Source organism: Oryctolagus cuniculus, chromosome 6 (genome assembly GCF_051225735.1).
Source record: "Oryctolagus cuniculus isolate XC-2025 breed Fujian yellow rabbit chromosome 6, ASM5122573v1, whole genome shotgun sequence".
In the NCBI taxonomy this organism is placed as follows: domain Eukaryota; kingdom Metazoa; phylum Chordata; class Mammalia; order Lagomorpha; family Leporidae; genus Oryctolagus; species Oryctolagus cuniculus.
This window is the reverse complement of record NC_142872.1, coordinates 132616380-132643074: the sequence shown is the minus strand read 5'-3', so window position 1 is coordinate 132643074 and position 26695 is coordinate 132616380. Positions and strand designations below refer to the sequence as shown.

Sequence of the window (26695 nt, the reverse complement as noted above, 5' to 3'; positions counted from 1 at the left end):
TCTTCAGAGAATACAAAGAAAATGTGAAGAATACTAAGATAATAAAATATGACTTGAGAAAAGTCAAATTCAGTGTATGTATGGAATCGCATGTTGTTTTTAAGATCTTCCTACAAAATGTTCTCCATAATTTCTAGAACCGAGCTGAAGTAAGCAATCATATTGTGTTATGGTTCTATAAAATTTTAAAGTCAAAACTGAAACAAAAAATGCACTACTGGTTACCAAACTCTTTGCCACGAGTTTGTTTCAATGTTATTCAGATAATTGCTAATAGTCTTAGATTCACTAAGCTCAAAAAAATCTCTTATAAAATATTTTGGTCCTTTAACTTAAAAACCACATTTTTTAATGAAAAAATTAATTCAAGAAAGTTTGTCTCCATTTGAAATCATTAACATTTAAGAGAAATTCTTGGCCGGTGCTGTGGCTCAATAGGCTAATCCTCCACCTTACGGCGCCGGCACACCAGGTTCTAGTCCCGGTCGGGGCACCGGATTCTGTCCCGGTTGCCCCTCTTCCAGGCCAGCTCTCTGCTGTGGCCCGGGAGTGCAGTGGAGGATGGCCCAAGTGCTTGGGCCCTGCACCCCATGGGAGACCAGGAGAAGCACCTAGCTCCTGCCTTTGGATCAGCGCGATGCACTGGCCGCAGTGTGCCGGCCATGGCAGCCATTGGAGGGTGAACCAATGGCAAAAGGAAGACCTTCCTCTCTGTCTCTCTCTCTCACTGTCCACTCTGCCTGTCAAAAAATAAAAATAAAAATAAATTTAAAAAAGAGAAATTCTTGATGCCAGTCAATAAAATCAGCTAAATCTACAGAATAATGTGTCATGAGATGATTTGCAGTTAATAAGAGGCCAAATTTACCATCAGTGCTCTACTGAAAGAGTGGAAGCAGTTCTCTGTCCACACCAGTAAGACAACCATGAAATTTGGACCGTTAGAACAGACTAGAAGGAGCTTATTTATTGCAAAGAATGTTCAATAATTTGGCACATTTATGTTGCCTTTTTAGTAGAAAAATGTCTCTCAGATAGCATTTAGTTATGTATGTGAATGTGTACATTCATCATTATATTATTATTAAGTATAACTTTTCTCAAGTTGTTTTTAGTACATCATGTCTTTAACCTGATTTTCACTATGAGGCTACTTCAAAAAGTTCTGGAAAATAGAATTAAAAGTTTATTTTCAGGCAAAATTTTTTGAAATCCACTCATAAGAGGAATCAGAGTTCATGAAAACTACATATTATAAAAAAGTTATTAAGTTAATTTTGATATAAAATACATTATCTTTTAACTGTTTCATCACAACACTTATTAAAATTTTTATCTTATTTGAGAGACAGAGAGGGATAGAGATAGAGCCCTTCCTGCCTTCTGCTGGTTCACTACCACAATGCAAGGGGAGTAAGCTAAAGCTAGGAGCTGGGAACTCAGTCCAGGTTACCACATGGGTGGCAGGGCTTCCCAAGGTATTCATTATCAGGCAGCTAGACTCAGAAGCAGAGATAGGACTCAAACCTACACACTGCAACATGGGATGTGGGTATCCCAAGCTGCTTCCTAATCACTGCACCAAATACTCATCCTCTCCACATTTTGTAGTATCCTTCCTTAAGAGACCTGTAAAGATGCCAAAAGACATGTTTAAAATATCAGGGCCCAACACTGTAGCGTAGCAGGTAAAGCCACTTCCTGCAGTACTGGCGTCCTGTATGGGTACCAGCTCAAGTCCCGGCTGCTCCACTTCCAGTCCAGTTCCCTGCTAATGTGCCTAGGAAAGCAGCAGAGGATGGCACAAGTCCTTGAGCCCCGGTAACCACATGGGAGACCAGGAAGAAGCTTCTGGCTCCTGGCTTCCAATTGGCATAGCTCCAGCTTTTGCAGCCAGTTGGGGAGTGAACCAGAGGATGGAAGACCTCTCTACTCTCTCTGCCTCTCCCTCTCTGTGTAACTCTGACTTTAAAATAAATAAATAAATGTTATATATCACTAGGGCACTGTGGCGTAGCAGGTAAAGCCTCCTTCTGCAGTACTGGCATCCCACACAGGTGCTGGTTTGAGTCCCAGCTGCTCCACTTCTGTTCCAGCTTCTGCTATGGCCTGGGAAAGCAATCAGTAGAAGGTGGCCCAAGTGCTTGGACCCCTGCACCCACGTGGGAGACCTGGAAGAAGCTCCTGGCTTAAGATCAGCTCAGCTCTGGCTGTTGTGGCCATGTGGGGAATGAACCAGCAAATGGAAAACCTCTCTCTCTGCCTCTGCCTCTCTAACTCTGCCTTTCAAATCAATGTCTTCAACAAAATAGTATCAATAATAGAGAACATCTGACAACTTAGCATGTACTTGACACTTTGGCAAAGACTACTCACAAATAATTTCATTTAGTCCTCAGAATAATGTTATGAGCTAATCATGTACCACACCTCAGTCCTTCTCCATGGCACATGTACGTATGCATGTATATATATATATATATGTATATATGTATGTGTATGTATGTGTGTATATATGTATATGTAGTTTTCAAATTATCTTTATAAAGAAGTCTTGGAAAGAAGATAAGAAAGCATTTCATTCTAAGAGGATTTTGTTTCAGATTTTTCGCTTCAAAGAGTAGGTTTCCCAGAAGACACAGGGAGAGAGATGCCATCTTTTGGTACCAGCGTATTTACCAGGCAGTCACAGCCTACACAAACATTACACCAGAACCAACCAGGCAAAATATGACTTGCAGCTACACAATATGCTGTATATTATTCAAGAGACTCGCTGCTCTTCTGTGAGAGAATTATACATCTTCATTGTTTTGATGACAGGAATAGCAATGATTTGCTTTAGATAATAAATACGAGTGTAAGGTGACACATACGATTTCTCAGAAGCAGCTTTCTGCACGTGAATCACCAAGTTTCTAATTTCCCTGTTATGAGCCTTTTAGTATCCTTGAAAGGAGTTTCTCCATAAGGTCAGGTTCAAGAATGAAGGCAACACCTGGCAAAGCCCTACCTAGCCTGTAGTGAACATGAATGAGAGATAAACTTTAACGGATTAAAACCCCGAAGTTTTGATGGTCAGGTTTTACTAAACCTTAACTTTGTCCACCCCAACAGAAACAAATAATGCAACAGTGGCTAAAAGAAATGGAACTGGTGGTTAAACTGCCTAATTGCAAACCAAAATTCTACAATTGTTATTTAGGCTATTGAAATTCACTTCCAAAATCTGACCTTTGAGTTGCCGAAGTCAATGCATAGCAGATTTCTTTGCTTAAATGTTATCACAGACTCACATAGAAAAGCAAGTGGAATAATTTGCAAGAAGTGCACATTAAGCAAATTAGACTACAAAGGTCAAAATCTCAAACATTTGTAAAACTTTCCAACATAAACATTTTTTTTCAATTTAAAATTCTAAGTGACTTTGATAACCTAATTCCATCCAACAACACATCCATGAAGAGTCTTCAAAAAGTTTGTAGAAGGCTCACAATACAAAAAATCTATGCATGGATTTCAAAAATTTTGCACCAAAATAAACTTGTCTTTTAATTCCATTTTCCATGAATGTTTGAAGCACCCTGTAAATACCATTTGGTGAATATTTGAAATATCATTGTCTCTCTTCCTTTCCATTACCAGAATAGCATACCATCAGTATTTTTCTATGTCTGATCATCTTCATGCTTGGAGTCCATACTGAGAAAGTAGTGGTATGTGATTTTCTGGTATGTCATTTTGGCATAGTTGGTAATTCATTGCTTATCACTGCTTATAATACTTGTAAGCTATGATAAGAAAAAATAAAACATTTGTTCAGGTAATTTTACCCTCCATGCCTTCAAAGTGATTTGCAGTTGCATGCAAAAATATGAATAACATATCATGGCCAAAAATAAGTTGGAGATTAGTTCAAAGGAGAATAAAAGCAGGCATATTAGATGAATTTAGTACATAAAATTGGATCCAACAGGAGATTATACAGCTATTACAGTGCTTTTCACATTCAGTTTTGAGATGTCCAGTGTCCAAAGAGAGCAACATAATCACTTATCAACTATGTCAAAAAAGTTTTTAAAAAAGACAATCACTCAAGAATAACTCAACTTTTCATGGCATGGAAATTTGACAGATATTTCTTTTGTAGGTAAACCTTAAAAGTCAAATATAAGATACCATGATTAGTGATGTCTTCATCAACACCTCCAGAAACAACAATGTCTTTACCAATAATTCTTACAAACACAACTGCAAAAACAGATTTCCTGTGCTGTATTCTATTAATAATTGCATTTCATCCTATAACTTCAGAAGACATCCAAGTTATTTCTTTATATTAATCTCATGTAATCATCTAGGAAATTTCAGTTTTTTTATGTATTAGTATAATATTCCACGTGGCACTCCTGGACCAAACACAAAAATAAAGACTGAAATATTGTCTGTTGTAGATTTCCATGGTCTGAGAACTACAATTTCTTCATGCCTGCATATTAGAAAAAACATTCTCACTTATCTGTAAAAGAATCTTTAATGTACATGATCATATTCTTTGATTCAATATGACAATTTCCACATCTCTTACCGTCAATACTTCTTTCAACTGTCGTCTCCCATTTCATACTTTGGGGTAGATTTTCTGAAGTCATTCTTCCTTGCTTTATTATTTCTCTCACTATTTGCATACCTCACTTAAAGTGACAGTCCCATGGCACTGACGCAGAACACTAATCCTAAATAACAATATAACTCATCACAGATATGCTCTATTTGTGCTCACAGAGAGACTATGTAGTGATGTTGACATTGGCCACTCTCTATGGGATGCCATTTTTGAGATCTTCTGGTTTTGCTTGTCTTCCTACATAAATGTCAATGATTTCTGTTAGTAAAATTGTGCCTTGCTGAAGTTCATCAACGAATATGTTCAAGAAAATGGAAAAAAATTCAGCAAAATAATGTACAGATTTGAACACTTCTTTGAGATCTGAGATTCAAACTTGGGAAAATCGTCTTCAGGAGCCCCTTAATAAACTGACATGAAAAACCTTCTTAGATCTGTAAAGTCATCTTTGTTTGGCTGTTCATTTCGCAAACCAAGGGTGCGTGAAATACTTCATTTTGGAAACTCACAGCTGGGTACATTGTTCATATTCTTAAGTGTTTGATCTGGAACATGTTGATCTCCCTGTGCCTGTTATACCTTTTTCCCAGGGTTTTTACAAGGCTTACATGGGCTAAAATCCACACACTCCTGGGAGCCATGCTCAGCACAATCCGAGTATAAAATGGTACCTTCTGTAGTTATTATACTGGAAGAAATTCTTATGCTTCCCTATATGATTTTCTTCATCAGCTCTTCGGTAGTATAAAAACATACAAATGAGCACCATGAACATACTTGGTTTTCGGATGAATTCCAAATTCTATCTCATTAGGAAGAACTAAAGTCACATTTGGGGCCGGCGCCATGGCTCACTAGGCTAATCCTCCTCCTTGCAGCACCGGCACACCGGGTTCTAGTCCCCGTCGGGGCGCCAGATTCTGTCCCGGTTGCCCCTCTTCCAGGCCAGCTCTCTGCTATGGCCAGGAAGTGCAGTGGAGGATGGCCCAAGTGCTTGGGCCCTGCACCCCATGGGAGACCAGGAGAAGCACCTGGCTCCTGCCATCTGATCAGCGCAGTGCGCCAGCCGCGGCAGCCATTGGAGGGTGAACCAATGGCAAAAAGGAAGACCTTTCTCTCTGTCTCTCTCTCTCACTGTCCACTCTGCCTGTAAAAAATAAATAAATAAATAAATAAAGTTACATTTGCATTTTCTTGCACATACTGTTTCAATCAATAGACACCATGCCACTTCAAAGATAAATTTTTATTTTATTTTTTTGACAGGCAGAGTGGACAGTGAGAGAGAGACAGAGACAGAGAAAGGTCTTCCTTTTCCGTTGGTTCACCCCCAAATGGCCGCTGCAGCCGGCGCACCACGCTGATCCAAAGCCAGGAGCCAGGTGCTTCTCCTCGTCTTCCATACGGCTGCAAGGCCCAAAGACCTGGGCCATCCTCCACTGTACTCCTGGGCCACAGCAGAGAGCTGGACTGGAAGAGGAGCAACCGGGACAGAATCCAGCGCCCCAACCGGGACTAGAACCCGGGTGCCAGCGCCGCAGGCAGAGGATTAGCCATGGCTAACATCTCTTCACAAGTTAGTATTTCTTGTTAAATGCCTAAATAAATCAACTATAATTTTAGATTTTTTCAATCTGAAATCCCTTGTCTTCTATTAAGCTTCCCTCAAAAGTTCTGCTCACCTACACCCGCATCAGTGACAGGTTACAATACAAAAAGCACACATATGGAGAACAAAAGCTTGTCCTGAGCTGGCTGTATCATTCGCTAGTTCTTAAGATTTAAAGAAGACATTTCCCTTATATAGACTTAGCTTCCTTTAAGGAATGAATGGATATGATCATCTATAAATGTAAATTCCACAATTTTTAGAAACTTTTTCATGTTATCTATACACGTTGGACAATATGGTATTGACTCTCCCAAAGCTATACATACAAATAGACTTGTGAAGAAGAATTCTCATCGAAATCATTCTAATGTAAATCATGTATTATCTAGTTCTTTGTGCTTTCTGGAAATAGAAAACACTGTATATTCAAAGATAATAATTTCAACATCCTCAATAGCAAGAAAACTCTCATTTCCTTCTTAACCTAGAAAAAATGCACAACTTTGATTTCTTTTAATCTTCCAAATGCTGTCAGTTTCTGGATTCCTTCCCATTGATATCCAGGATCATTAGTATCTACAATAGGAACAATCCCTTGATTCCCAGCTGCAGTCACATACTGCACACCACAGATGTCACACAAAGTGCGAGATAGCGTCTGGAGTTGCTGTCATCTCCCAAGAAGGCACTGCTGGTCTCAGGTCTCCCAGGAGACAGGGACTGTGTCAGCAAGAGTCAAAGCAGGAATCCCTGAAGGCTTCATTGGAAACATCCTGGAGCCAGGCCCACCATGAGCAGAACTAAACTGAAGAAGCACAAAGCCGAACGGCAAAGAGTTGGCTAAATCAGCAAGTGTCACAGAAAGGCTGAGCTGGAGGAACAACGTTCAAGGGAAAGCTGAGACTCAGAAGAAGAACAAATCTGGAATAACCCACACATCCACCCAGCAGCACAGGCACAAACCACATATTAAAAGCAAGTATGACCTTGCAAAGATTATAAAACACACAGGAAAACAAGCCACTCCCTGTAAGAATCAGCAGAAGGAAACATATTTAACAAAAAGAATTATATACATTGAACTCCTTGATACAACCAGAAATAGCTATAGGAGGCAGAGCAAGACAGTGGCTGAGTAAGATGCCCCAGTGATCATCACCCCATAGAGATCCACATAAAAATCTGTTCACACACCAAGCCGTCTTCAAAGAGCCAGGGAAGCCACATGAGTTCATTTTGCCTTGTTTTAGTTGAACAATGAGAAAAGATACATTAAAGAAAGCAGGAAAGAGAGTTGCTTAGGACACCCCTCCATCAGTTCCAAGTAGTACACAGCATGGAGATAAAGGCCTTACATTCTGCTTGGAGTGAGAAATAGGATTAAGCACAGATCGAGATTTAAAATGCAATACGTGGCTTGCTACAGTGAAACTCGGTGCTGGACGGTGTTCTGTGGCTCCTACCCACAGGTCTGTACCTGCAGACTGATCCTCGGGGCCCTCCTTAGCCTGGGGGCCAAGGAACTACCTTCACCAACACTTCTTCAAACTCTGGCAGACAACAAAGAAAGCCCCAGTCACTGGAGAGTAGGATAGGAAAGCCAATTTAGACTCTGCCCTTGAACTTAGCACCACAGTGAGATGCAGCATATATGAAGATCAAAGGCCTCTATCCCCAGGCCAATACTCAGACACAGCACTTACATCTGTCCCAGTATCGGGCAAAGAACTGTGCCCTGTTGGGATGAATTCATTTCTTCCTGTGTCATTGCCAGCCTCACATGGGCTTGGTGGGCAGTGCCTGGTGACTGAGATTCAAGTAAAACCTAGCTTAGTGTCAGCCTGGGAAACCAAAATACTACCTCCACCTCCCTTCTCCCAACATAAGGCAGACAGTGAGGAGTGAGAGTTCAACAACAGGGGAGTAAGGAATGAAAATTAGCCCAAAACTTTGACTGGAAACTCAGTGCCAACCCTGCTGGGGTGAGACCAGCACCACACAATGATGCGATCCACAGTACTCAGACACAAAATCTAGATCTGCCTTCACACGACTACAGGCCTGCCACCTAGCAGAAAAGATCTGTGTTTTGGTCTGCAACTTGAAATTCAGCGGCAGGCTGATAAAAGTAGCACTGGATCGTGACAGTCCCTATCTCCAAGCCAGTGCCTGCAGACAGAGCCTCTGGTCCTGCTCTTGTGTCAAGCAGAGAACCACAGCCCCGACTGATTGGACTTACATCCCAGCCAGCACCAACTGTGTCTGGTACAGCAGCTTCACGCAGCAAGTTGACCTTGGGAGCAGGCAGCCCAGGTTGAGTCAGCCTGGACCCTCCCGATGCCTTGCTGGTCTTGGCAGGCTGTACACTCCAGGTAAAATCTAGCTTAGTGGCATTAGTTGCCACAGGACTGCTCATTCCTTTCCTCTCTCAACCCCATGCAGCACAATATGGGGAAAATAATTTCCTTTTGATGGGAAGAAAAGGAAGGTGGGTGGCAAGACATTACACATAATCTGAGACTGGTGCCACAAAGATCCATGCACCTCTGGCAAACTTCGGGCTGGTCCTATGACCATGACCATGCCCTTGCCTCTGGGTGAAGTTGGATAACTCCTCTAGGACGCCAGGTTGGTGCTTCCATGACTCCAGCCACTGCAGACTGAGGGACAGCACCCTGGTGACCCTGGCTCCATGGGCTGCCACTCAGAACCATGCAGTCCTATCAGGAAGGAGAGGAATGCCTTATGCCCTGCTGCCACTGCCACTAATAAGAATGGAAGAAGATATGGGGAAATTATACTGCAGGATCCACCTGCAACCAAAGTCAAAAGAATATACCCAAACAAACAGAAGATCTCTTCTTAAGTGACAATATCAAGACATTACTTCAATGATAATCTTGAATATAAATAAACTAAGTTCCTCAGTTAAAAGACACAGACTGGCTGAAAGGACAAATAATAAGACCCTACAATGTCCCACCTACAAGACACTTCACCAGTCAAGAGAAAAACACACTGAGAGTCAGTGGACAAAGAAGATATCCCATCCAAGATCATGAAAACCAAAAACAGGCAGGAGTAGCTACACATATCAGACAAGACAGATTTCAAGACAAAAAACAGAGACAAGGAAATCACTATGTAATGATCAAGGGAGACATTCAGAAAGGAGATACAACGAATGAAAATGTATATGAACAAAACACCAGAGTACCCAATTGTATAAGACAAGAATCAGATATAAAAGGAGAGAAGTTACAATTATAGAAGTAAACTTCAATATCCAACTTTCATCAATGGGCAGATAAGAAGCCTCAGCAATAAATACAAAGAAACAGAGTTAAACTAGACTGTAGACCCAAATGGTGTAAGAGACATTTATAGAACACTTTGTCCAACAGCTGCAAAATATACATTTCTCTTCATCAGCACATGTAAATCCTCTAGGATAGGCCACACATTAAACCAAATAAATCTTAACAAATTTCTAAAAATGTTATCATATATTGTAGATAATAACCAGAAATCAACAAGATACAATCATTTACATAAATACATGAAGGCTGAAAAATATGCTTCTGGGCCAGCGCCATGGCTCACTCAGCTAATCCTCTGCCTACGGCGCCGGCACCCCAGGTTCTAGTCCCGGCTGGGGCGACGGATTCTGTCCTGGTTGCTCCTCTACCAGTCCAGTTCCCTGCTGTGGCCCAGGAGAGCAGCGGAGGGTGGTCCAAGTGCTTGGGTCTCTGCACCTGCATGGGAGACCGGGAGGAAGTACCCGGCTCCAGGCTTTGGATCGGTGCAGCGCCAGCCATGGCGGCCATTAGGGGAGTGAACCAACAGAATGAAGACTTTTCTTTCTAACTCTGCTTGACAAAAAAAAAAAAAAAAAAAAAAAATTGCTTCTGAATAAACAATGAGTCACTGAAGAAATCTAAAGGGAAACAAAAATGCAAACAAAATTCGACACACTAAAAACTATTTATAAAAATAAGTGCTTAAGGGACCAGCTCTGTGGCATAGTGGATAAAGCCACTACCTGCAGTGTCGGCATCTCATATGGGCATCCGTTCAAGTCCTGGCTGCTCCACTTCCAATCCAGCTCTCTGCTATGGCCTGGGAAAACATTAGAAGATGGCCCAAGTGCTTGGGCCCCTACACCCACATGGGAGACCCAGAAGAAGCTCCTGGCTTTAAGCTTCATATCAGCACAGCTCTGATCATTAAGGCCATCTGGGGAGTGAACCAGTGGATGGAAAACTTCTGTCTGTCTCTGCCTCTCTGTGGCTCTTTCAAATAAACAAATCTTTTTTTTAAAAAAAAAAGTGTTTACATTAAAAAAATATGAAATATATATCCTAATGATATTTAAACAATAAACCAAATCCAAAGTTAGTAGCAGGAAAGATCAAAATAGAAATAAATGTAATAGAGAGTGGGCATGTGGCAGGACTGATGCTACACTTGAGACACTTGCATCTCACATCAGAGTTCCGATTTCAGTCCCAGCCACTCCACCTTCAACCCGACTTCCTACTAATGAATCCTGGGGAGCAGGTGACAGTTCAAGTGCTGAGGTCTCTTCTACTCACATCAGAGGTCTGAATGGAGTCCCAGGCTTCTGGTCTTGGCCTAACCCAGCCCTGGACATCACAGGTATTTTGCAAGTAAAATCTGTCAGCCCCTCTCCCTTTGCCTTTCAAGTAGATGAAAACTCATACTTGTGAAAAAGAAATGTAACAGGCTCAAAAAAATTACAAAAGATCAAAGAAATGAACAGCTAGGTTTTTGTTAAGTTTTTGTTGCTGTTCTTTATTTGTAAAGCAGAGTGACAGAGAGGGGGAGAGAGATTTCCATCTGCTGCGCTCCAAGTGTCCCAACAGCCAGGAGGCCAGGCCAAAGATATGAACCAGGAACTCCATCCAGCTCTCCCACATGGGTGGCAGGAACCTAAGTATTTGAGCCATCAACTGCTCCCTCCCAGGCACATTAGCTGGAAGCTAGATTAGAAGAGAAGGCAGGATTGATCCCAGGCACTCCAACAGGGGACACAGGTATCCCAAATGATATCTCAACCCACTGCACCACAACATGTGCCCCAAAAGAGCTGGTTCTTTGAAAAAAAATAAATATTGAGCTAGACTAATCAATAAAAAAGGGGAGCATATTGAAATTGACAAGCTAAGTCATGACAAGAGTCTCAGGTGATCAATGACATCATACATCAGAGTGTCAACTGTTAAATCAACAACAGAAGTCACTGTGCTCTTGCTCCCCATGTAGGACCTCTGTCCTTAATGTGTTGTACTATAAGAATTAATGGTAAAAATAATCTTCAAACAGTACTTTTTTTTGTTGTTTGTTTTTGTTTTTTTGGACAGGCAGAGTAGACAATGAGAGAGACAGAGAGAAAGGTCTTCCTTTTCCGTTGGTTCACCCCCCAATGGCTGCTGTGGCCAGCGCACTGCGCTGATCCAAAGCCAGGAGCCAGGTGCTTCTCCTGGTCTCCCATGCAGGTGCAGGACCCAAGGACCTGGGCCATCCTCCACAGCACTCCCGGGCCACAGAAGAGAGCTGGACTGGAAGAGGAGTGACTGGGACAGAATCCGGCGCCCCAACCAGGACTAGAACCCGGGGTGCTGGTGCCACAGGTGGAGAATTAGCCTATTCAGCCACGTTGCCGGCCCAAACAGTACTTTATAATTTGTGTGTCTTTGTGAGTGGAAACTGTTGAAATCTTTACTTAGTATAGAATTGATCTTCTGTATATAAAGATAATTAAAAATGAATCTTAATGAAGAATGGGATGGGAGAGAGAATAGGAGATGGGATTGTTTGTGGGTGGGAGGGAGGTTATGGGGGGGGAAAGCCACTATAATCCAAAAGTTGTACTTTGGAAATTTATATTTATTAAATAAAAGTTTTCTATTAAAAATGAAATAAGCTGACAAATACATGTCACAGCTGATACCACAGAAAAACAGGATCAGACTTATGAATAACTACATGCCAAAAAACCGGAAAAGTTAGAAGAAAGGGTAAATCTCTGGACACGTACAACCTACCAAAATTGAGCTATGAAAATGTAGAAAATCTTCAGAGCTACCATAACCAAAATAGCATTACACTGGCATAAAAACAGACATAGACCAATGGAACAGAATAGAGATCCCAGAAATGAATTCATGTATCTCGACAAATATACCAAAATATACACAGGTAAAAGGACAGTCTCTTTAATAAATGGGCTGGGCAAACTGGATATTCATGTATCAAAGATTTAAACTTGTCCCTACCTCTCACCTTATCCAAAAAAAAAAAATCTACTTGAAATGGATCAGAAATTTAAATGTAAGACCCAAAACTATGAAACTTCTAAGAGACAATAAAGGAAAAATACTTCGAAGCATTGGCATAGGCAGAATTTCAGAACACTACAGGCAAAACTGAATAAATGGGATTATATAAAAGCAAAAAGCTTCTCCATAGCAAAGGAAATAATGAACAAGGCAAAGAGAAAACCTTGAGAATACGTGGATACATTTGCAGGCTACTCATTTGACAAAGGAGTAATACCCAGAATATGTAAGCAACTCAAGCACTCAACAGAATAACAACCAACAACCAATGCAGTTAAGAAATAGGCAAAGGATCTGAACAGATATTTCTCAAAAAAAGAAATGCCCAACAGAAACATGAAAAAAAAAAAACTGTTAAATGTCATTAACACCAGAGAAAGACAAATCAAAACCAAAATGATACATCATCTCACTCAAGATAGAATGGCTATTATCAAAAATAATTTTTTGAAAATTAGTGCTGGTGAAGTTGTGGATAAAAGGGCATTCATCTACACTATTGGTGGGAATGCAACTTAGTACAGCCATTATGGAGAAGAATATGGAAGTTTAAAAACATCAGCCAGCTATGCCATTTCTGGGTATACATCCAATGGAAATAAAATCAGAATATCAATGAGTTACCTGTACTCTCATGTTCCTTTGTACCACTTTTCATAAACAACCTAGGTATATTGGATATAGAAAACTCTGTATATAAAAACAAAGGAGTATTATACAACCATAAAAGGAAATGAAATCCTGACATTTTCAGAAACATGAATGCTACATAAAAATTTTACCTAATCATTATGCTATGTAAAATAAGCCAAACACAGAACAAATATTGTATATTTTGATATGTGGAAGTAACAAAAAATTGTATCTCAGCATAGATCAGAGATTACCAGAGGCTAGGAAAGGTGGGAGATGGGAGAGAGAAGGAGGGTGCATCATGGGAACCACAGCATAGTTAACAAAAGTAATGAGTTCTATTGCTCCATAATACAATAGGGTGACTATAGTTTACATTATTACATTATATACTAAAGGCCTAAAAGAAGCTGGTAACTTCTAAACAAAGCAACTAAGAGGAAATAGCAAAGTTAATTGCCCACAAGTTTAAAGTGAATAAATATGTTGGAATATTTCATTTTATCCCATAAAAATCTACAAGTAGATAGCCAAAAGGTGACATGCTAACCAAAAGGCTTTTGTTTTGTGCCCAATTTTTTTAAACAATTTATTTATTTGAAAGGAAGAATGAAACACAGAGTGAGAGGGACGAAGAGAGAAGGAGACAGACAGACAGACCTTGCATCTGCTGATGGCCACAATGACCAGGAATGGGCCAGGCTGAAGCCAGGAACCTGGGTCTCCATCTGGGTCTTCCATGTGGGTATAGGGGCACAAGTAGCTGGATCATCTTCTCATTACCTTTCCAGGTGCAGGGAGCTGGAACAGAAGTGGAGCATCTGAAACTTAAATTGGCTCCCATTTGGGATACCAGCATTGCAGACATTGGTTTAACCACTGTACCACAATGCTGGAATGCTGGCCCCATTTTTTTTAAAGATTTATTTTATTTTGCTTGAAAGAGTTACACAGAGAGAAAAGGAGAGGCAGAGGCAGAGAGAGAGAGAGATCTTCATCCACTGGTTCATTCCCCAAGTGGCTGAAGCAGCTGGAGCTGTGCCGAGCCAAAGCCAGGAGCCACTAGTTCCTTCCAGGTCTCCCACAAGGCTGTAGGGGGACGAAGGGATTGGGCCATCTTCTACTGCTTTCCCAGGCCATACCCGAGAACTGGATTGGAGTGGAGCAGCTGGGACTCAATCCAGCGCCCATATGGGATGCCAGCACTGCAGGGGGTGGCTTTACCTACTACACCATACTGCCGGCCCCTGAATGCTGGCACCATTAACCAAAAGTTTGCTTGTTTTGTTTTTTGATTTCTGCGGTTTTTTTTTTTTTTTGACTGCAGTAACAGTTTTATTACAAATATACAAATCTAATAATAGATTTTTCTTTTGTGTCTTTTTTATTTAGTAAATATAAATGTTCAAAGTACAGTTATTGGATTACAATGGATACCCCCCCATAATATCCCTCCCACTCACACCCCTCCCATCTCCCGCTTCTTCTCCCATTCCATTCATATCAAAATTCATTTTAAATTATCTTTATATACAGAAGATCAATTCAGTATATATTACGTAAAGATTTCATCAGTTTGCACCCACACAGAAACACAAAGTGTAAAATACTGTTTCAGGACTAGTTTTAGCATTACTTCACATTGGACAACACACTAAGGACAGATGAGAAGTAAGTACACAGTGACTCCTGTAGTTGACTTAACAAATTGACACTCTTGTTTATGGCGTCAGTAATCTCCCTAGGCTCTAGTCATGAGTTGCCAAGGCTATGGAAGCCTTTTGAGTTAGAAGAGGATACCAAAAAATGGAAAAATCTTCCATGCTCATGGATTGGAAGAATCAATATCATCAAAATGTCCATTCTCCCAAAAGCAATTTACAGATTCAATGCAATACCAATCAAAATACCGAATACCTTCTTCTCAGACCTGGAAAATAATGCTGAAATTCATATGAGGACACAGGAGACCTCGAATAGCTAAAGCAATCTTGTACAACAAAAACAAAGCCGGAGCCATCACAATACCAGATTTCAGGACATACCACAGGGCAATTGTAATCAAAACAGCATGGTACTGGTACAGAAACAGATGGATAGACCAATGGAACAGAATGGTAACATCAGAAATCAATCCAAATATCTACAGCCAACTTATATTTGATCAAGGATCCAAAACCAATCCCTGGAGCAAGAACAGTCTATTCAATAAGTGGTGCTGGGAAAATTGGATTTCCACGTGCAGAAGCACGAAGTAAGACCCCTACCTTTCACCTTACACAAAAATTCACTCAACATGGATTAAAGACTTAAATCTACCACCCGACACCATCAAATTATTAGAGAGCATTGGAGAAACCCTGCAAGATATAGGTACTGGCAAAGACTTCTTGTAAAATACCCCAGAAGCACATGCAGTCAAAGCCAAAATTAACTATTGGGATTGCATCAAATTGAGAAGTTTCTGTACTGCAAAATAAACAGGAAAGTGAAGAGGCAACCGAAAGAATGGGAAAAAATATTTGCAAACTATGCAACAGATAAAGGGTTGATAACCAGAATCTGCAAAGAAATCAAGAAACTCCACAACATCAAAACAAACAACCCACTTAAGAGATGGGCCAAGGACCTCAATAGACATTGTTCAAAAGAGGAAATCCAAATGGCCAACAGACACATGAAAAAATGTTCAAGGTCACTAGCAATCAGGGAAATGCAAATCAAAACCACAATGAGGTTTCACCTCACCCCAGTGAGAATGGCTCACATTCAGAAATCTACCAACAATCGATGCTGGAGAGGATGTGGGGAAAAAGGGACACTAACCCACTGTTGGTGGGAATGCAAACTGATTAAGCCACTCTGGAAGTCAGTCTGGAGATTCCTCAGAAACCTGAAGATAACCCTACCATTCAACCCAGCCATCCCACTCCTTGGAATTTGCCCAAAGGAAATGAAATTGGCAAACAAACAAGCTGTCTGCACATGAATGTTTATTGCAGCTCAATTCACAATAGCTAAGACCTGGAACCAACCCAAATGCCCATCAACAGTACACTGGATAAAGAAATTATGGGATATGTACTCTATAGAATACTATACAGCAGTCAAAAACAACGAAACCCGGTCATTTGCAACAAGATAGAGGAATCTGGAAAACATCATGCTGAGTGAATTAAGCCAGTCCCAAAGGTTTTTTGTTTTTAAGGCAGGCATTTTGCTCAGTCATTAAGGTGCCTCTTGGAACACATATAAACCATATTGGTGTGCCTGGTTCAAGTCCCAGATCCTCTGCTTCCAATCCTACTTCCTGCTAATGCACATGCTGGGAGCATCCAGTGGTGGCTGAAGTACTGGCGCACTCCCTCTTAGTAGCTGGTATCTTCCTAGTGTCTGTGGCTCCACTCTCAGGCAGCATCTTTCATAGCCATTCTTGGAATGAACACCAATAGCTGTCATTAGTAGAAAGAATGAGTTAAATTATATTAACAGGTATATCCAACATAGGAGGAAAATGAATGAATCATGTCTGCAAGTGAAACAATGAGTTTAGAAGTAGTCAGGGGTTAAAGCCTTGGCCTGCAGCACCAGCGTCCCATATGGGTGCCAGATGGGTGCCTGTTCTAATCCCGGGTGCTCCTCTGTCGATCCAGCTCTCTGCTACGGCCTGGGAAAGCAGAAGTGGCCCAGGTCCTTGGACCCCTGCACCCACATGGGGGGCCTGGAAGAAACTCCTGCCTCCTGACTTCAGATTGGCTCAGCTCCAGTCGTTTTAGCCATTTCGGGAGTGAATCAATGGATGGAAGACCTCTTTGTCTCTACCTCTCTAGCTCTGTCTTTAAAAATAAATCTTTAAGGAAAAAAAAGTAGTGAGAGGAAAAAATGTTTAAAATGGTGATGTCACAAATACACCTTTTACAAAATTACAAAAAAGTAAAAACAGAAAACTTATCATATGAAGGGTATTCAAAAAGCTTCTGGAAAAGGAAGAACCTATGCATGGATTTTCAAAAGTTTTTGGCACCAAAATAAACTTATCTTTTAATTCTATTTCCCACAGACTTTTTGAAGTACCCTGGTACACATGTGTGAATTTTTTAATTCAGAGATAATAAACATACAATTCAGCATATCATGTAACAGAGGGTAGCAAAGAAACAACTTGTGAGATGCAGAAGCAGAGTTAATGGCAATATTATAATTCCTGGTTTAGAAGGTGAATTAGATATGATCATTACATTGAAAAAACACATATACAAACAAAAATAGAATATAAATATTCTTAGACCAATGATTAAAGTGCTATTGACCATATTTTTCTGCAACAGCTCACCTCAATCATGAGCTGACAAAAACAATTTTGTATTTCAAAGGAAACAGGTTTCTTACACAAGACTTGGAAACATACAAAAGGGCAATTCAAACAGTTGATAGGAAAATGCAACTAAAAATGAACTTATTATGGTGTCAAATTTCTATCATAATACATGGAAAATGTATAATATGAAAAAATCATGTATCAATTTAAAAATTGTTTTTGCACCAAAATAAGCTCAGAGGTTAATCCTAATTCCTGAAATTTTTTGATGTATCCTTGTATGTAAAGTATCCTGTATCTTAACTTTAAATGTCACTATTTTATCTTTTAATACCATCTTCTCTTCCTCAGGAGTAAAGAGGGAAGGGGAGAAAAGGTGATTTGGAATCTTCAGAACATTGCCTTTTGCTTGAGAACTGTATTATTTGTATGGCATTCCCTCACATATGGGAAATCAGACCGTTAGTCATTTTGATACTAAACAAAGATGATAGTTATTCTCACTGCACTGACCAACTGCTGGACTTAACTCTTCTTTGCATACTTAATATAAATTGAGAATAAGAGTTCAATTTACAAGAAGAGTTTAAAAAATATACAATGAAACTGAAAGCATTTTACTCCCAGAAAAACAGCAAACACAATATTCAAAGAGTCACAGAATCTCAAGAGAGAGTTATGATGGGCACAACAGGACCTCAAAATGTTTATGTGCTAGGTCCCAGAACCTGTGAGTGTTAGTTGATGGAACAAAAAGGGAATTTGCAGATGTGATTAAGGCTCTAGAGTTTGGGATGTAAAGATTATGCTGGCTTGTCAAAATGGGCCTAATCTAGTCACACGAGCTCTTAGAAACAGAGAGCCTTTCTCAGCTATGGTAAGAGACATAGGGTGGCTGATGCAGAAATAGAAAAAGGACTATCACCTGCCAAAGCTACCCTGGAAGGCGAAAGAGCCAGAAGTCAAACAATGCAGGTGACCTCCAGAAGCTGAGAATGGCCCTCAGCGGCAGGCCACAAGCAAAAAGGCCCGTTGTCGCTCCCCCTCTTCACGGAGGAACAACACAGGACCCTGCGCTGTTCTTTTGTCTGCTCGGCCCTTCCCAGGTTTGCTGCTGGTTCTTCCCGGGTTGGCTGCCGATCCTTCCACCTCCGTGGAAGGGCGGTGCCCCCTGCCACTTTCCCCACTTCCGCGGGGGAGTGGCACACCGCCAGCCGGCTCTCTCGGGGGCTGCTCAGATGTTCCTGGTGCATGTTGTCTCTCTCCTCCTTTATAGTCCTCTTCCACCAATCCCAACTCTGCTACCCACATGCCGAGTACGCTGCTCTCCTCCAATCAGAAGCAGGATCAGCTCCTGCAGGTCATCACTCAAGTTGGCGAGAGGCAGCTGCATAGAAGCTGTTTACTCCTCTCCCAGCGCCATATTGTGGGAGAGCAGATGCATAGAATAAGTCTTAATTCGAGTAACTTAGTCTAGTCCAAGTTGCTCCCCACAGCCCCTCAGCCCTACAACCAGAGGAAATGAACCGGCCCAGACATCAGAGCAAGGAAACCAGTACTCACAGAACCTCCTAAAGAAACACACCCTTGTCAGCAACCTGACTTCCATTCAGTAAGGTCTGGGTTAGACTAACTCCCTGTAGATATCACACAAATACGATTAGAAGGCTCTAACATTTATCTTTACAAAACAATTCCACCACACTAATCTTTTATGCTCAGATGGACCCAGTATCCCCTTTATGATACAGATTACAAAAGAAGGTGTACTCTGTTCAGCTGGGTCATAATTCAGAAATTTTAATAATTACTCATTAATGATGCTTTCCACTATGAAGATTAGAAATGGTGGCTAACTGTTGAAAATGTGCCTGGAAACTTCCACATAAGCTGTCTCTGAACATATCGTGATTATTTATGCTTCTCTTCTTGAAGCTGCTTATAACCACTGAGCTTCCCATTCAGAATTGAAATTTGAATGTTTCCAGACAGGCAGTAGAGGAGCTCTTGATAAATGGAACAGTAAAAAACTCTCATTCTTTCATAAAAGAAGTTTAAACAAAATCACCAGATCATCAAGTAGATATGCAATATAAGGTTATTTTAATAGTTTTATAAATACTAGTTAATATTATAATTATACAAGTGAATAAAGTTATAAAATATTCAAACAATGAAAGTGAAAATAACTCCTTAAAATAGCTGCTATCTATTTTTTACTTCTGCAGTCATTCACACTTGAACTTAAATATTCTGACACGAATGTACTATAGGAACTTAGTATTTTTAACCCGTTCATCTTATAGCTTGTTGGTATGAAGATCTGCTTTACACAACTATGGTGAAGAATAAAGAAACTATTAAGTGCAAAACCATTATCATAACACTTGGTACATATTAACACACCAAAATGGCAAATATTTCCCTTTTGTTTTATTAGTCTAGAACCAAAGAAAATAAAAGAAAACCATTCTACTTTCATAGAATAAAGCTTGTCAGAGGCTACACCTACTTCAGTGACCCCAGTTTAATAACTCAATCAACACTGTCTAATTGTATAGAACTTTAACATTTAAAACTTTAAAAATATCTCCTTTGATTCATATTCATAGCAACAGCCAATTCATACTCTTAATGGGAAGAAAATCAAGGCTCAGAGAAAATAAACGACTCTCCCTCTAACTTGGCATTTTGATGGCCTAGCATTTGGCAGAGGGTGGAATGGGGTGGGTGTGGGAAATCCCCCGCCCTCCACTTCATTTATAGGGCTCCTGTAAGAACTTGCAAGTATTAAATACAAGTTTGTACTCCTGACTACAGTTGGTTGGTTCAAGAGGGCAGGCAGAGGCACAACAGTTTAAGCCAGGATCTCATATTGGAGTGCTGGTACTCTGCTTCCAGTCTAATTTCCTGCTGATGAGGCTGGGAAGGCAGGGGAACATGACCTAAGTGCTTGGGGCTCTGCAACCCACATGGAAGGTGGAAATGTCGTTCCTGCTTCCCGCTTTGAGCCTGGCCTAGCCCTGGTTGTTGTGGCCATTTGGGGAGTAAACCAGCAGAAGGAAGATCTGTCTCTTACTCTGTCACTCTTTGAGTGAATAATTTTTTAAAAAAAATACAGTTGGTTGGTTTAAGATTGGGGACAAGACTCAAATATAGCAATAATAAATAGGAGCTGAGATTCACAGGGGACACCACTGACTGATCCAGGGGTGCACATCTGATGCCATCTGAGCCAATGGGTCCCATTTTGAGGTTTTTTTGGGATTTACACAAAGAAAACTTCTGACAACAGAGCTGCACCATGTTTAACTCTGGAGCTGCATCTGTGACTTGTGTGGAATGGAGAAGCTTATCACAAACATAGGGATGGAATGATATAATTACACAGACAGAAGAGAAGAGGAGACAGGGGGATAGGGCCCTGTTCAATGAGGTCCAAACTCACATTCAAACTTTGAGTACCAACGAGGACATTAATGTATTTCTAATAACTTTCATTTTAGCTGACATTACTTTGCATAATTTCTTTTAACTTATAGCCAGAGTCTGAAAGGAATATTCCTTATACTAAATTTGGTGACCTTTTACTAGACAGACTGCTAATAACCAACGTTGTTCTCCAAATACCTCCTTTGGATAGTGTTATTAATTTACAGTTAAGTAGAAAGAACTGTAACGTGTGGTATTCAATTTCTCTGCACATATAGCAAGGATCACAGGATATAAAAAGGAAATGAAGGCCGGCGCCGTGGCTCAATAGGCTAATCCTCCACCTTGCGGCGCCGGCACACCAGGTTCTAGTCCCGGTCGGGGCGCCGGATTCTGTCCCGGTTGCCCCTCTTCCAGGCCAGCTCTCTGCTATGGCCAGGGAGTGCAGTGGAGGATGGCCCAGGTGCTTGGGCCCTGCACCCCATGGGAGACCAGGAAAAGCACCTGGATCCTGGCTCCTGCCATCGGATCAGCGCGTTGCGCCGGCTGCAGCGGCGGCCATTGGAGGGTGAACCAACGGCAAAGGAAGACCTTTCTCTCTCTGTCTCTCTCTCTCACTGTCCACTCTGCCTGTCAAAAATAAAAAATAAATTAAAAAAAAAAAAAAAAAAAAAAAAAAAAAAGGAAATGACACAACACACAGAGGGACAGCCTGAGTTCTGAACCTGCTTCAATTCATCCAGAAGCTCAGCATTCCAGTTAGTGGATATTAAATTCCTCCAGCCCAGTCCACCTTTGTTTATTTTTCCTGCGTTTTAGGACTCCCAACTCCAGCCTAAGACCCGGAAAGCTTTTCGCCTCACACAATGTTGTTACTCAGGTCTTGTCATAGAGGTAATTAATTACATGAAGTCATCATTGAAACTCCAAGTCTGTGTTCTCTGCACCTCCATGATGAAGGAGCACCTGTACTACATCCACCACATGTCTTCTCTCTCCACTGTGAAACTGCCCAGAAGTCCACCAATATAATGTAATTCCAAGAGGGCACTAACCTTACTCAATGCTGTATTTTCAGTAGCTAGTATTTATTATATACAATTTTTTTTTCACTGTGAATAAACTTTCTTGGTTTTTTTTTTTTTAAAGATTTATTTTACTTGAAAGTCAGAGTTACACAGAAGAGAAGCAGAGAGATAGAGGTCTTCCACCAGATAGTTCACTCCCTAATCAGCCACAAAAGCCAGAGCTGTGCCGATCTGAAGCCAAGAGCCAGGAGTTTCTTCTAGGTCTCCCACATAGGTGGAGTACCCCAAGGACTTGGGCCATCTTCTACTGCTTTCCCAGGCCATAGCAGAGAGCTGAACCCAAAGTGGAGCAGCCAGGTCTCAAACCAGCGCCCATATGGGATGCCGGTGCTTCAGGCTAGGGCCTTAACCCGCTGCACCACAGAACCAGCCCCTCCTTGGGGTTTTTTTTTTTTTTTTTATAAACTTCACAAAGTTCCTTCCCAAACAAATTATTGCTTAGGTGTCTCACCTTCTGAAGATAGCTTACAAGATTACCTAGATGTGGCAGGCATTGTGGCATAGCAGGGTAAAGCTGCCACCTGCGATGCCACCATCCCATATGGGTGCCATTTGAGTCCCTGCTACTCCACTTCTGTAATGGGGGGAAGATTTCCCTTCCCCTCTAACTCTGCCTTTCAAATAGATAAATAAATCTTTAAAAATAAATCACCTAGTTGTGTTGGAGTGGGCTTGATCTTGAAAACTTCACAATGGATGAAGACTTTTTGAAATCCTATGAAAAGATTATTAAAGGCAAGTTAAAATGAGCATTGAAACAGAAACTGATTTTGAAGCATATTCATATATTCTATTTATACTAATAGAGATGGACATTTATATTCTATGTAAAGACAGTAAGAATATAAAATATTGTCCCCTAGAAAAATATGCCAGTTGTTAACATTGAAAATTGTAGGATAGTTCTCATTCAGTTGGCTATTGACTCAGATTTTGGCAATTCATTATAGCTATCAATACTCAGAAACCAAAAAGCATGTTTTGCCTTCTATGAGCAGAAATAACTAAGGAACCAAGTGTCTCTTAGAATATATTGGAAATGACAGTGATCAAATAAAAGAATAACATGGCTAAAGAAATAACTATGCCACTCACCTTCTACCAGCAATTTAAAATGGCATGAAACAAAGATGCCCTCACTGGGTAACATCAATCTAACATTCACAATAGCACCAGGAGAGAAACCTGCCTAAACACATTCTTGTCGCAAGGACTTAGTTTGAAAAGAAGAGAGGAAGCCGATGTTTTAGTTTCTATCAACAGTTCAAACCAGCGTTTTGTTCCAAACGCTGATCTTGGCCCTTCTGAATATTTCACTGTTTGTCTTAGGTTTCTAGAAATAGCAAGTCTTAATTTATAAGGGCACTCTGCACATGAGGCCAGCAGAATGGCAGAGCCTGGTAATGTGGCACTGTGTAAGACCACATCCAACACACACTGTGCAGTTAGCAAATATTTGGTTGATAAATGAATGTGTGAAGCTAACCAGTTAGTGTACCACTTGGTTATACATCTTGAGCGTCCTTCTTTTGTACACGGTTTGATTTTTTTATCGTTAACCACAACGGCAATGAAAAACTGACCAGTGTGAGAGTAAAGTCAGGCTCTTCATAAGTGAGTAGTTAGAACTAATCAAGACAGAATAGAAGCTAAGCACAGCTCTCTCAAATATGCCTAACACATCATTCATTAGAGTCGCCTGGGCTTGTTTACAAAAGTGCATTACTCAAATTCAAATACCATTTCTGAATTAAGCATTGGAACATGAATATGCCTATAGATTTTAACAAATAAGATATCGATTTATGCGTTTTTCTGGAAGACTTTTTAATCTGGAATGAAATATATATAATACTATGACCATGAATTATTCTGCCAGTGTGTTTAATGTCCTGAATCAAACTGACAATTTCCTACAAATATGTAATTAGTATAAGTCCCTGTAGAACAAATAGGGAATATAAATATTCCTTATGCCATTAAAGAAATCATTTTAGTGGCTGAAAAATCTACTCAGGTAACTCAAAGCATCTCAGACTATATTAGAGATGAATTACATTAAATAAACAGTGAAGGAAAAGACAAACTTCACAAGCTTCTTCCAGAGAAAGGAGGAGAAACATGCTGAGAGCATGGTTTTTTTAGGATAGTATAACTTCACCACGAGGGTTACAGAAAAGTCAGTGAGTCTAAACCCACTCACAAACAGAATTGAACAAAAATAGGTTATGTATGTTAGATTTATTCCATGAAAGATTTATTCAACAGAAAATGTTATTCACTGCACTAGCAGATTTGAAACACATGGATAATTGCAGAGGCTGAGATGCGTTCAGTACAATTCTATACCAATGAATGCTAATTTTTTTATAAAAAAAATCAAGAGATGAGGATTTCGTCAACCTTATAAGGAGCATAAACGTTTCAGCAAATAGCATACTTCAGAGTGAACCATGAAAAGCATCCCCTTTAAATTCACAAATGGCTAATGCCTGGCATATCACTTTTAATTGACATGCTCCAAAAGTCTGAGCTATCAAAGCAAGAGAAAAAAGCAAAATTTTAGAGTTATTGAAAAGGAAGAAACTAAACAATCACTGTTCACACACTTTAGAAACCACCAAAGAGAACATAGGTAATTCCTGAGAATCAAGAAAATGCCTTCACAGCAGTAGACAATAGGTAGCTTTATTATAAAAAAAAAAAAAAAAAAAAAAAAAACTCATTTTTCTACACTCTCAACAAACAGGAAATGAAACTGTATCTAACAATAAGAATAAATTACAGGAAGAAGTACATTACTTTCTTACAAAGGGCTTCGTAAAGGGCAATATAAAATCCTACCATAAGATTTTTAAAAATACCTGCATACCTGGAGAGAGGACTGAAACACGGCTTTTCTTCGAGGGGGCGGCTGCTCATTGAAGTCACTTGGGAGCATCTTAAGAGCTTGAGCCACAGGCCTCACTCTCAAAAACTGGGATTTCATTGGCCAGGCCAGGCTTTGGGAGTTTGCAAAGGTCCCCAGATGATCCCAGCATGCAGTCAATCTGAGAATTGGGGTTTTAGTGGATTCTTCAATGCCCACCCAGATCCCCAGCTGCTGGGAGAGTCTCTAGTGATGCCCCCTCTCTGAGACTGGCCCTCAAGGACTTCAGCTGAAGACGGTAGAACTCAAAGCCCACGAACATCTCTTCACCATCACTTGGCTCTGCTACACAGTAATTAGGTGTTTTTCATTCCCATGCACTGCTTATTCCTTTCACTACATGTGAGTGTGAGCTCCCATCTCCTGGTTCACTCCCTAAATGCCCACGACAGCCAGGGCTGGCCTGGGCGCCAGTAACCCCATGCAAGTCTTCCACACGGATGGCAGGAACCAATTCCTTGAACCATCACTGCCGCCTCCCAGGGTGTGTTTTAGCAGGAAACTAGAATCAGGATCTAACTGGAGCCAGAGCCAGACATTGAACCTGGATACAGGTGCCAAATCCAGACGTTCTGATGCAGAACACAGCCAACCCACCACAAGGCTCCACACCTGCCCTGAAGAAGAGACTTGAAAGAATAAGAAAAGCTGTGAGGAGGGATTGAAACAAAAGTTAATAGAGATCCAGGTCTCCTTAGGCCCAATCACAAAGCTACTTTCTTACTGAGCTTTCTGTCAAATCTTCATTTTCTTCCCCCTGCCCCGCTTTATCACAACCGCCCTGCCACTTTGTGAAAGCATTTGTCTATTTTCTCCAAGGAAGCTCCAAAATGGCACATGAGATAAGTTGTGTCCTGCCATGGGCAAGTTCTTTTCTTCCTCACCCTCTGTTGTCTTTTCCTGCTTGTTTTCAATATGGCAATCCTAAAATGTTAACGGAAGTAATCGCAGTACTCACTGTTCTCACAGGCCTAGACTGTGCAGTTTAAGAGCCCAAATTTCATTACTGAACACCCTGAGATGACATTATGCTGTCCGGGAGACCCTGTGCCTCTCATAGTTTCAATTTCCTCATATGTAAATTGGAAATATAAGTATTATTTAAAATAACACATTTCTTCCCAAATTATGTCCAAGACTACTGAGATAGAAAGTCACAACACTCATGTCTGGTGTACGGTAGGAGACTTCTTCAAAAAGCTCATGTGAAACCTGTATTCTGAAAAAAATTATGCATGGATTTCATCTTTTTGCACAAAATAAACATTTTAATGTCATTTTTTCACATTTTGAAGTAGACTTGTATGTACTCAGTAGGTTATTTTCTTTTTTTTTATTTGACAGGTAGAGTTAGAGAGAGAGAGAGACAGAGAGACAGAGAGAAAGGTCTTCCTTCTGTTGGTTCACCCCGCAAATGGCTGCCATGGCCGGTGCGCTGTGCTGATCCTAAGCCAGGAGCCAGGTGCTTCCTCCTGGTCTCCCATGAGGGTGCAAGAGCCTAAGCACTTGGGCCATCCTCCACTGCCTTCCCAGGCCACAGCAGAGAGCTGGACTGGAAGAGGGGCAGCCGGGACTAGAACCCAGCGCCCATATGGGATGCTGGCACCGCAGGCGGAGGATCAGCCAAGTGAGCCACGGTGCCAGCCCCAGTAGGATATTTTCAATTACTCTGTGTTCCTTGTGAAATCTCACAT

The 26695-nt window shown here is 40.8% G+C and overlaps 1 long non-coding RNA gene across 1 annotated transcript; it reads right to left on the bottom strand.

The window, feature by feature from the left end:
- Window positions 1-16209: 16209 nt before the first annotated feature.
- LOC149126304 (uncharacterized) lies at window positions 16210-25219 on the bottom strand. Its single transcript, XR_016235862.1, has 3 exons — window positions 24945-25219; window positions 22725-22787; window positions 16210-16686 (listed from the first exon to the last, which is right to left on the bottom strand). It is a non-coding gene; the product is annotated as an uncharacterized LOC149126304 (long non-coding RNA).
- Between the last annotated feature and the right edge of the window lie 1476 nt (window positions 25220-26695).